We start from the raw sequence: 12,570 nt of genomic DNA on the forward strand, positions 1-12,570 counted from the left end.
TCACCTCATCACACCAAAGACCCTACAGCTCTCTACTTCCCACTACACTGTACCAAAACCACAGTGATTCTGATCATACCATATCTGACACAGAATTCCTCAGTTCTCCCAGATTCTTGATCATCCCATCAGATTATAGACTCATAATTCTCTACTTTCCAACTCTGAGAGATCCTGATAATCCTGATCGATCCCACATATCCCAGGATTACCGAATCAACCCTTAGGTGTAGACCCCACAAGTTCCCACCATACTGTAAACATATTCCAAAATCCCCTGATTCTCCAAGATTCATGATCACTACATTGAACCCCAAATTCCCACCATACCATCCCCCAGATCTCCTGATCACTACATAGACCCAACCAATTTCCACTGTATGCCCACATCCCCTGATTCTTCCAGATTCCTGCTGTCCATCCCAGTACAACCCCACAATTGTCTGGCTCTCACCAACTCCCTGATTCCTAATTATCCTACCACACTGACCACACAATCTTCTACTTCCCACCAATCCCATTCCTTTCCAATCCCTGCCACAGATCCCAAATGCCTGATCACCTCATGGCACAATCCCCTAATTCGCCACTTCCCACCAGATAATCCACAATTTCCTTATTCACCCCCCGCTATAGACCCCTCCAGTCCTCTACTTCCCACCTTAGGCTATTTTCACACCTGCGGCAGTGTGATCCGGCGGGCAGTTCCGTCGTTGGAACTGCCCGCCGGATCTGCATGTGACTGAAAGCATTTGTGAGACGTATCTGGATCCGTCTCACAAATGCATTGCAAGAACGGATCCATCTCTCTGCTTGTCATGCGGACAGATGGATCCGTCTTGTATCTTTTTTCACATTTTTACCAAGGACGGATCCGGCATTCCGGTGTTGTGAATGTCTTCAGTTTTTTTTTCGCCGGAGATAAAACCGCAGCATGCTACGGTTTTATCTTTTGCCTGATCAGTCCAAATGACTGAACCGAAGACATCCTGAACGGATCGCTCTCCATTCAGAATGCACGGGGATAAAACTAATCAGTTCTTTTCTGGTATAGAGCCCCTGTGACGGAAAAGAAAAACGCAAGTGTGAAAGTACCCTAACTGATCCTAGAATCCCTCGATTCTCCCGGATTGCTATTCTCCTGATTGCTACCCCCCCCCCCCCCAATTCCCACCATACTGATCACCCAAATCCCCTGATTCTTCCACATTCCTGATCACTACATAGACCCCTGTACCAGCCCCCAAACCCGATTCCCCCAGATCCCAGTACACCTCCACAATTTTCTGCTTCCCAACAACTCCCTGATTATCTCAGATTCAAAATTCCCAATCCTCTTCTTCCCACTCTACTGATCCCAGAATCCCTTGATTCTTCTAGATTGCTAATCACCTGATTTCTATACATACCCCCAAATTCCCACTAAACCAATCCCCAAACCCCCTGATTTGCCCCAGATTCCCGCTGCCCGTCCCAGTACACCTCAACGTTGTTTTGACTCCTAACCATACAATCCTCTACTTCCCACCAGATATTCTAATCCAATCACTGCCACAGATCCCAAATTCTTGATTACCCAACTACACAATCCCCTAATAATCCACTACTTCCCACCAGATATCCCACAATTCCCTGATTCACCCCTTGCTGTAGATCCCCCCAATGCTCTTCTTCCCACCTTACTGATCCCAGAATCCCTTGATTCTTCTAGATTGCTATATAGACCCCCCCAAATTCCCCCATACCGATCCCCAAATTCTCTGATTCCCCCAGATTTCTGATCACTACATACAGCCCCCAATTCCCACCATACTGATCCCCAAATCCCTTGATTCACCCAGATAGTACTGACAATCATATCATTGCCACATATCCAACAGTTCCTTGATTCTCCCAGATTCCTAATCTCATCACTGCACAGACCCCGCAGTCCTCTTCTTCCCACCCCACCATACCCCATTCCCTGATATCCAGATAATCCCATCACTGCCCCAGATTCCAGAATTCCCTGATTCTCCATGCAATCCATGGATTCCACAGATTTCCCCCCCCCCCTCCCCCTGCCCGCTTCGCCCCTCACAGGTCTGCACTGCTCCTCAGCACGTTCCTGCTGCTGGTGCTGAAGATGCCGAGGAATCAGCGGCAGCTGCTGGAGATGTTGCAGCATTGAGGGCGACTTGTGCAGGCGGCTATGATGAATGCCCTTCATTCAGACAAGACTTTGATCCATCCTTCAAGCCAATGCTTCAAGACGGAAGATAAAAAAAAAAAATCCTCACTTTTTTTTTTTTTTTCCGCGATAGCCATCTCTCTCTGTCACGGCTAGCTTAACCTGCGGCCAATCAGAGCCCAGCACCTCCTAATCTCCCCCAAATACCTCCCCGCCATTCAGATTTAAATGCAAGGTTGTGCATTGTCCTCGCTCCCTCTATCCCTAGACATGAAGCAAGCTGGGGAGGAAAGAGAACAGTTTTACGCCTTTGCTTTCTCCTGGCGTTTGCACTGTTAAGGTGGCGCAGTGATTCGCTTGCAGTAGCCTAGAAGATTGATCGGGGATACCTTAAGAGGTGTCATTGTATTTGCTCAGCTGCATCGTGGAGGCTGAGGCATGGGATTCTCCATCCAGTGACTCCAGAAGAATGCTGTAGGCTGCCTCTCTCCGCCTGTGCAAGGGGCAACCGGACCACTGACCATCGCCGCTTGTATCTGCACGTTTTCCCTTGTCTGTCACATTGCAACTGAGAAAATGAAGCTGCCTCCTTCAGCCAGGTACCGTCCCTACTTTCTTTAAAATTGCATTGACAAGAAGTGACACCGGTGAGGGGGGCAAAATCGTAACTAGGCTTAGCTTCACCCAGTGCAAAGATTCAGTTCTAAATGCCTTGTGCACCTGCTATGCATCTGGCTGGGAAGGGGGGGGGGTGACTGTCAGCTCTTCAGCCCAGGAGACTCTTCTTCTGAAGGTATAGCATTGCAGTCTTGTGCACAGAAGCTGTGAAGATAATAGGAGTATAGGGAATAACATCTGTTGCCCTTTATGGGGTTAAATAGGAAATTTTAGGGAAAATTTGCATCAGTTGCCCCAAGGGTGGGTATTTTACCTGGACCCAAAAAGAGATAAATTGATGGACCTGTGACATTTTTTAATAATGCAGCCATGGGCTCCAGTATCAGAATTGGGCATTTCCCATTGTAAATTCTGCTTATTCTGTATTGCAATTTGTAGGTTCCTACCCCATTTGGCACGCGGAGATTGGAGTCCCAGCATGCCGGCCGACAACTCAGCTGACAACCGGTTTATGGTGCCGGCTGTGCACTCACTGGATGCATATTGGGGGTCTCGGGGGGGGGGAATAATGAGATTTCACCTCCGCAAAGTACAAAATGTATCCCCTGCCTGGGGCAGTAGGAGAACCACCTGCAGACAGTATGAATATGTCCACTAATACATACTAAGAAAGGTGCACATGGAGTACTCTGCATGCAGCAATGATATCATGTATTCTCCTTGGACCTTCTCCTTGGACTCCTTGGAGCTGGAGGTTTTTTCTTCTTACGATATTCTCCTCAGGGAAAGGGTTGTCAGCTGTTATACTGAAGCTTCCACTAACTGCTGGGCTCCACAGAACACTGCAGGGGTTAATGTCTGACAACCCTGTTCCCACATGTGGCAACTGACAACATCTATTGCCGAAGACCCTGAACTACCATTTCCCTTGAAATCCCTGGTTAGCTGTGGACAGAGCTGTGTTTGCTCATCCTGGTTACACTTTGTATAATACAATAATATGATTTGTTACAAAGTAATTTATATTGTTTTGCTGACTTGTTTTACTTAAAGGGACAGTGCCCTTTTTATTAAATTAGGGTATAAAAGGCAGCAGCTGGGATGGGCGACAAATTTTATGATATACACCTGATTCTTTGTCCATTATGGGGGCTTGTGGAAAAGGGGTGATGGATCCCGGATATCTTGGATACCCCCTATAGGCATATGGGAGAGCGCTATGTAATACGCATCCATAAGAATTGTCCTTACGGATGTCAGTCATATGCAGCAATCGTGGGATGAGATGTTCTTGGTGTGAATACACAGGTTCTCACAGGCAGAGAAATCACACTCGTCTGGGGGATACACTGGTCATTTCTAGGGTCCCCGACTCCCCTCCTTGTAGGTCTAAAAGGGGTTTTGTAGAGTCCTCTCCACCAATAGTCTGGACATATCCCCTGTACTACCGGCTATATCAGTCATATGGGGTAATATGATGCCTTGTGCAGGGTTCCTCCAACATTACAGAAACCTATCATTTATTACTAAGTGAATGCTAATTATCCCTGATGTGTGAGAAAGACATAATTAGATTAGATTGCAAGCCTAGCTGGTCATAAGGCAGACGGAGATGGATTCTGTGTACAGTGCTGCAGAATAGAGAGATAGATCGATGATATATAGATAGATAATAGAGAGGTAGATAGATAGATAGATAGATAGATAGATAGATAGATAGATAGATATGAGATAGATAGATAGATAGGAGATAGATAGATAATAGATAGATAGATAATAGATAGGAGATAGATAGATAGATAGATATATAGATAGATAGATAGATAATAGATATATAGATAGATAGATAGATAGATAGATAGATAGATAGATATGAGATAGATAGATAGATAGATAGATAGATAATAGATAGGAGATAGATAGATAGATAGATAGATATATAGATAGATAGATAGATAGATAGATAATAGATATATAGATAGATAGATAGATAGATAGATAGATATGAGATAGATAGATAGATAGATAGATAGATATGAGATAGATAGATAGATATGAGATAGATAGATAGATAGATAGATAGATAATAGATAGATAGATATATATGAGATAGATAGATAGATAGATAGATATGAGATAGATAGATAGATAGATAGATATGAGATAGATAGATAGATAGATAGATAGATAGATAGATAGATAGATAGATATGAGATAGATAGATATGAGATAGATAGATAGATAGATAGATAATAGATAGATAGATAGATAGATAGATAGATAGATAGATGGATAGATAATAGATAGATAGATAGATAGACAGACAGATAAATAGATAGATAGATAGATATGAGATAGATAGATAGATAGATAGATAGATAGATAGATATGAGATAGATAGATAGATAGATAGATAGATAGATAGATAGATAGATAATAGATAGATAATAGATAGATAGATAGATAGATAGATAGATAGATAGATAGATAGATATGAGATAGATAGATAGATAGATATGAGATAGATAGATAGATAGATAGATAGATAGATAGATATGAGATAGATAGATAGATAGATAATAGATAGATAGATAGACAGACAGACAGATAAATAGATAGATAGATAGATAGATATGAGATAGATAGATAATAGATAGATAATAGATAGATAGATAGATAGATAGATAGGAGATAGATAGATAGATAGGAGATAGATAGATAGATAGATAGATAGATAGATAGATAGATAATAGATATATAGATAGATAGATAATAGATAGATAGATAGATAGATATGAGATAGATAGATAGATAGATAGATAGATAGATAGATAATAGATAGGAGATAGATAGATAGATATATAGATAGATAGATAGATAATAGATATATAGATAGATAGATAGATAGATATGAGATAGATAGATAGATAGATAGATAGATAGATAGATAATAGATAGGAGATAGATAGATAGATAGATAGATATATAGATAGATAGATAGATAATAGATATATAGATAGATAGATAGATAGATAGATAGATATGAGATAGATAGATAGATAGATAGATATGAGATAGATAGATAGATATGAGATAGATAGATAGATAGATAGATAATAGATAGATAGATATATATGAGATAGATAGATAGATAGATAGATAGATATGAGATAGATAGATAGATAGATAGATAGATATGAGATAGATAGATAGATAATAGATAGATAGATAGATAATAGATAGATAGATAGACAGACAGATAAATAGATAGATAGATAGATATGAGATAGATAGATAGATAGATATGAGATAGATAGATAGATAGATAGATAGATAGATAGATAGATAGATAATAGATAGATAATAGATAGATAGATAGATAGATAGATATGAGATAGATAGATAGATAGATATGAGATAGATAGATAGATAGATAGATAGATATGAGATAGATAGATAGATAGATAATAGATAGATAGATAATAGATAGATAGATAGATAGACAGACAGACAGATAAATAGATAGATAGATAGATATGAGATAGATAGATAATAGATAGATAGATATGAGATAGATAGATAGATAGATATGAGATAGATAGATAGATAGATAGATAGATAGATAGATAGATAATAGATAGATAATAGATAGATAGATAGATAGATAGATAGATATGAGATAGATAGATAGATAGATATGAGATAGATAGATAGATAGATAGATATGAGATAGATAGATAGATAGATAATAGATAGATAGATAATAGATAGATAGATAGACAGACAGACAGATAAATAGATAGATAGATAGATATGAGATAGATAGATAGATAGATAGATAGATAATAGATAGATAGATAATAGATAGATAGACAGACAGACAGATAAATAGATAGATAGATAGATAGATATGAGATAGATAGATAGATAGATAGATAATAGATAGATAGATAGATAGATAGATATGAGATAGATAGATAGATAATAGATAGATAGATAATAGATAGATAGATAGATAATAGATAGATAGATAGATATGAGATAGATAGATAGATAATAGATAATAGATAGATAGATAATAGATAGATAGATAGATAATAGATAGATAGATAGATAGATAGATAGATACATAGATAGATAGATAGATAGATAGATAGATAATAGATAGATAGATAGATAGATAGATAATAGATAGATAGATAGATAGATAGATAGATAGATAGATAGATAATAGATAGATAGATAGATAGATAGCCTGGCTTGTGAAAGGCTCGGTTGTTGAGCTGAAACGTTGCAGTCACTTTGGGTTAATAAAAAGACTTTTAGTTTTTTAACTCCCTGAGAGTGCTGCCAATTTTCGGGATTTTGTGTCAAGTCCCTTTGGACTTGCACCTTATTGTTCATATCCTAATCCTTCTATTTTGTATTTTTAAGGGCTCATACACACAAACATGTGCGGCCCGTGCCCATGTTCTTTTTTTTGCAGTGCATAGGCACGGACCGAAAATCCCACGAACGTGCTCCGTAGCGCTTCCGTGGGGTTCCACTCCATGCCTCCGCTCCGCACCATTCCTTATCTTGCGGATCCATTACAAGTGTTTGCAGGCCGCAATACGAGCACGGGCCACATACATTCGTGTGCATGAGCCCTTAGGAATACAGATAGATATGAGTGAGATAGATGATAGATAGATAGAGATTAGAGATTGATGGTGTCATCGCCCCGATCCTGCTCTACGGCAGTGAGGTGTGGGGCCCGGCCACCTACCCAGACCAGTCAAAGTGGGATTCCAGCCCAACAGAGACCTTCCATCTAGAGTTCTGTAAATACCTCCTGCAAGTCCATCGCAGCACCTCCAACATGGCGTGCCGGGCAGAGCCGGGCAGGTTTCCACTATGGCTCACCGTGCAGGAGAGAGCAATATCATTCTGGGCGCACATACAGGACAGCAGCCCCGGCTCTTACCTCCACTAAGCCTGGCTCAGCCACAGGGCCCAGAGCAAACCCTGCAAGCACCAGCGGAACAGACAGCAACAGAACTGGAACCCATACAAACACCCGACATGGAACAGACAACAAGACAAACGGGAACCAGCACAGAAGCAGATGCCTGGACCCCAAGCGGGATGGAAGCATGGCGGTCTCAGGCAGAGCTGCACACAGACCAGAGCTGCACACAGACTAGAGATTCCCCCTCCGGGGAAGCCCGGGACCCTCTCACGAAGGCAGGACAAACATGGGACAGGAAAAGAAGCAGAAAGGAACGATAGGCAGACAAGGATCAGCAGCAGTAGGCACTGCCAGGCAGGACTTAGGACAGGATACAATCAGAAGCAGTTTAGCACTGCCAGGCAGGACTTAGGACAGGATACAATCAGAAGCAGTTTAGCACTGCCAGGCAGGACTTAGGACAGGATACAATCAGAAGCAGTTTAGCACTGCCAGGCAGGACTTAGGACAGGATACAATCAGCAGCAGTAGGCACTGCCAGGCAGGACTTAGGACAGGATACAATCAGCAGCAGTAGGCACTGCCAGGCAGGACTTAGGACAGGATACAATCAGAAGCAGTTTAGCACTGCCAGGCAGGACTTAGGACAGGATACAATCAGAAGCAGTAGGCACTGCCAGGCAGGACTTAGGACAGGATACAATCAGAAGCAGTAGGCACTGCCAGGCAGGACTTAGGACAGGATACAATCAGAAACAGTAGGCACTGCCAGGCAGGACTTAGGACAGGATACAATCAGCAGCAGTAGGCACTGCCAGGCAGGACTTAGGACAGGATACAATCAGCAGCAGTAGGCACTGCCAGGCAGGACTTAGGACAGGATACAATCAGCAGCAGTAGGCACTGCCAGGCAGGACTTAGGACAGGATACAATCAGAAGCAGTAGGCACTGCCAGGCAGGACTTAGGACAGGATACAATCAGAAGCAGTAGGCACTGCCAGGCAGGACTTAGGACAGGATACAATCAGAAGCAGTAGGCACTGCTAGGCAGGACTTAGGACAGGATACAATCAGAAGCAGTAGGCACTGCCAGGCAGGACTTAGGACAGTTTAGCACTGCCAGGCGAAACAAGGAACAGACAAGGATAAGATAAACATCATACAGGACAGGTACAGATCAGACAAGGACATGATCTCAAACACTATCACAGAACAGGTACCAACAACATCAGACAAGGCAGCAGCAACATAATAGAACAGGGAACAACAACAAACACCAATGCAAAACCAGGCGACACCACACAGAAGGGTAGATGGTAAAACCCCCTGGGTCCGCAGCAAGGGGCCACAGCCAGTAAGGCACTCGACAAAGAATAGCCTGACCTCCTGGACGAGCATAGAGGACACAAGAAAGACTGACCCCAAGCCCCACAGCTCACAGGTAGAAATAGCTGCTTAATCAGGGCACCTGATAAGCCACATCCAGGCACAGATCAGGGGAAGTTACCCTCATCCGAACAGGAGTACAGAACACAAAACACACAGGCTGCAGTACAAGACGTTGCCCCTGGCAACCAGCATACACGGAGACCACCGCAGCCAGTACGCCAGAGCACAAACAACCCGTGTAAGGCCTCTTGCACATGACCGTGTGTCCCCCGTGGCCGTATTGCGGCCCACACACGGCTGGTCCATAATACACAGGACACCGGCCGTGGGCATTCCGCATCACGGATGCGGACCCATTCACTTGAATAGGTCCGCAAATCCAGAGATGCGGTGCGGAACGGAACAGAAATGCGGAATGAAAGCACTACGGAGTGCTTTCGCGGGGTTCCGTTCCATGCTTCCATTCCACAAATAGATAGAATGGAACGGATGGATCGTGGACCCCATTCAATTCAATGGGTCCGCGATCCTCATGCGGCTGGCCCACTGTCAGTGCTCGTGCATTGCACAGGCACGGGCAGCACACGTTCATGTGCAAGAGGCCTAACACAGACAAACAGAGAAGCATCATGGGGAGAGCAAACATTCACAGGCAGCAGTTCACAGAAGACACCGCAGCCAGCACACAGCCCTAAGCAACCAGCCTGCACAGGTGGCAGCCAGTACACGAGAGGGCATGCAGCCAGTACACGAGAGGGCATGCAGCCAGTACATGAGAGGGCATGCAGCCAGTACACGAGAGGGCATGCAGCCAGTACACGAGAGGGCATGCAGCCAGTACACGAGAGGGCATGCAGCCAGTACACGAGAGGGTATGCAGCCAATACACGAGAGGGCATGCAGCCAGTACACGAGAGGGCATGCAGCCAGACTACATGGACACAACTGTCACAGTAATCCGCACTGTGACAATGAGATAGATAAATAGGGAGATGTTAGATAGATAGATAGATAGATAGATAGATAATAGATAGATAGATAGATAGATAGATAATAGATAGATAGATAATAGATAGATAGATAGATAGATAGATAGATAGATAGATATAAAAAAGAAGAAAAAAACGCAGCACTTCCAGATGGTGAAAAATGTGAGATCCTTTATTCACCCGTGCGACGTTTCGGTCCGCTTACTGGGACCATTCTCAAGCAGCATATACAAAGTCACAATACATTATTATAGATGGTCAAAACATTTGCATGCACAATTACCAATTAATGACAAATCTTAAATTTATGTTTATACGGTATATACAATAAATACATAAAATACGTGTAGCGCCATATGCGCCAAGTATATTGCATAATAACGTGCATAATTTTCTGCCACCATAAAACTAACGTTCGAAAATTCATAATAATTTATAATAATTAATTACCAGTGATTAATCAAGTTATAATAGTACATAAGATTCAACCGTTGTTGAGTGCTGTAAATAATCAGCGGACCTATTATAACTTGATTAACCTGCCCCTTATTTGATTATGTCACACATAGAGGAAAAGTGGCCCAGTGGTTACATTTTGTTTGATAAGGTGACCACGTCGCTATGCGCAATGCCACCGCACTGATATGTGCAATATGACCGCGTTGCTAACCGCTGACTTGCGCTGCAACCTGCGTCTCAGCCTATGCCAGATCACGTGACGTTTGTTCGCCACACGACTATGTACGTACGCACAGCATGCATTGTCCCTCTTTGTGCGTGCGTTCCTTTTTGCGCTCCACATGGCGCGTGGTCTCGCGAGACTTGGGTATCGCGCTCGTGTACTCTATACTTTACAATGAGAGACGCCAAGTGTCACGGATTTCTCCATGCTGGTCAGTAAAGATCCTCCTCCCCCCTTCATTGACTATGTTTTTAACCTTTGCACCTGGCACCTCATAGAGGATTTCAATTATTTAATTATGATATCATTTATGTTTGGTCACATTTTTATATACATTATGCTTTGAATCTTATATTTATGAATTGGGTATTACTTCTGAATCATGAAATTGTAATTTATGGATTATTAATTTTGCTTTGTAAACACGATTATGTACACAATTTATATTCTCATGTGCTAATTGTTTTTATTAATTGATTATCATGTGGGCAAGTATTTATACCCGTATGGAGCACCATTGTATTGTTGTCACTGCTTGAGAGAGGTCCCATTGAGAGGACTGAAACGTTGCTGTTATCTGGTGAAGATGTCTGTAAAAAAGCAATTCCAGACACAAATAATGTAGGTGAGGTAGGGAGAGTACAGGGACATATTTAATAAAGTAGGGTTTTTATCAGGAAAAGCATATGGAGGGACTGTTCATTCACAGTCCATACTGTTGCTGGCAATTGAGAAGTTCATGTTTCACTGCAAATTCTGCAATCAAAGCCTGCAACAAACTCATTTTTTTCTGTAAATGAGAAGCCAGACAGATTTTTTTTTTGTAACCCCTGCAGTTCATAAGTGTTCTATAGGCTTATTGCCAGCACCTCCAGCACCAACATCAATAGCATTCAGCCATGCTAAAATTGACTCATGCCATCTTGTGGCAAAAGCCATTGAAATACATTGAAAGAGTTAGTTAACCTTTTTGTGCCATTTTTTTACTTGACGAGTTAACCGTGAGGTTTAGCTCGGCTGCATCTGTACATTCTGCTGCAAATGCACTGTATTGTATCAAGATGCTGTGCAGTTTTAGTGAATGGGTTGTACTGTAAAAACTAAATTATTATAGCAATGTCATTCCACTTATTGTATTACCATTGTAAATTGTCAATACCTGTTTGCAGTGTATTTGTAGAAGGGGAGGGACATTTGCCTTTGTCTATGAATTACAGAAAAAAACACTTGTAATTTTTCTACCATTTAATAATATGTATACCAAACCTGTGACTTTACATTTATAGGCCTCAATATAAAATGTCTAGTAAAAGACAGAGTGGAAAACGAGAGAAATGCCTTGTCATTCGAGAGTCATAATGTGGGTAGTAGTGCAAACAGGGATAGCAGCACCACCAGCTATCCCACCAGTAGTAGTATGCCACAGTTCTCCCTCACTTCCGATAGGCACAACATTATTATTGAGGAGAAAGAGGATTAGATTGTGGACCGTATGGCTCACTGATGAGGAGGTCTCCTCTGAGTCTGACACAGTGCCTTGGAGCCAAGGGTCACAGCATTCTTCCTGCTCCTCCTTGCAGCCCCAGGGAAGCCTTTCAGTTGCATCCTATCTGTTTTCACTGCCCTCTCCTAGTGGATCACCTTATTTTTCCTAGGAAGAAGCAACTAATCCCTATGTGCTATGGAAGATACTCAGGAGATACTCAATGGAAGATACTCAAGATAGTCCCTCTGTTGATGACTTGTGTGAGAAGTGTCAGGTTCATCGCC

General features: G+C 42.2%; 1 protein-coding gene across 1 annotated transcript in view; it reads left to right on the forward strand.

Annotated features, from left to right (window-relative positions):
* The first annotated feature begins 2,445 nt into the window (after positions 1-2,445).
* Positions 2,446-12,570, forward strand: part of LOC120994387 (galactosylgalactosylxylosylprotein 3-beta-glucuronosyltransferase 1-like) — a 125,393-nt gene continuing 115,268 nt past the window's right edge. Inside the window, exon 1 of the mRNA XM_040422907.1 lies at positions 2,446-2,769. The gene's annotated coding sequence lies outside the window, so the exon portion shown is untranslated. The remainder of the gene's footprint in view (positions 2,770-12,570) is intronic.

This window comes from Bufo bufo, chromosome 3 (assembly GCF_905171765.1).
Source record: "Bufo bufo chromosome 3, aBufBuf1.1, whole genome shotgun sequence".
NCBI classification, from domain to species: domain Eukaryota; kingdom Metazoa; phylum Chordata; class Amphibia; order Anura; family Bufonidae; genus Bufo; species Bufo bufo.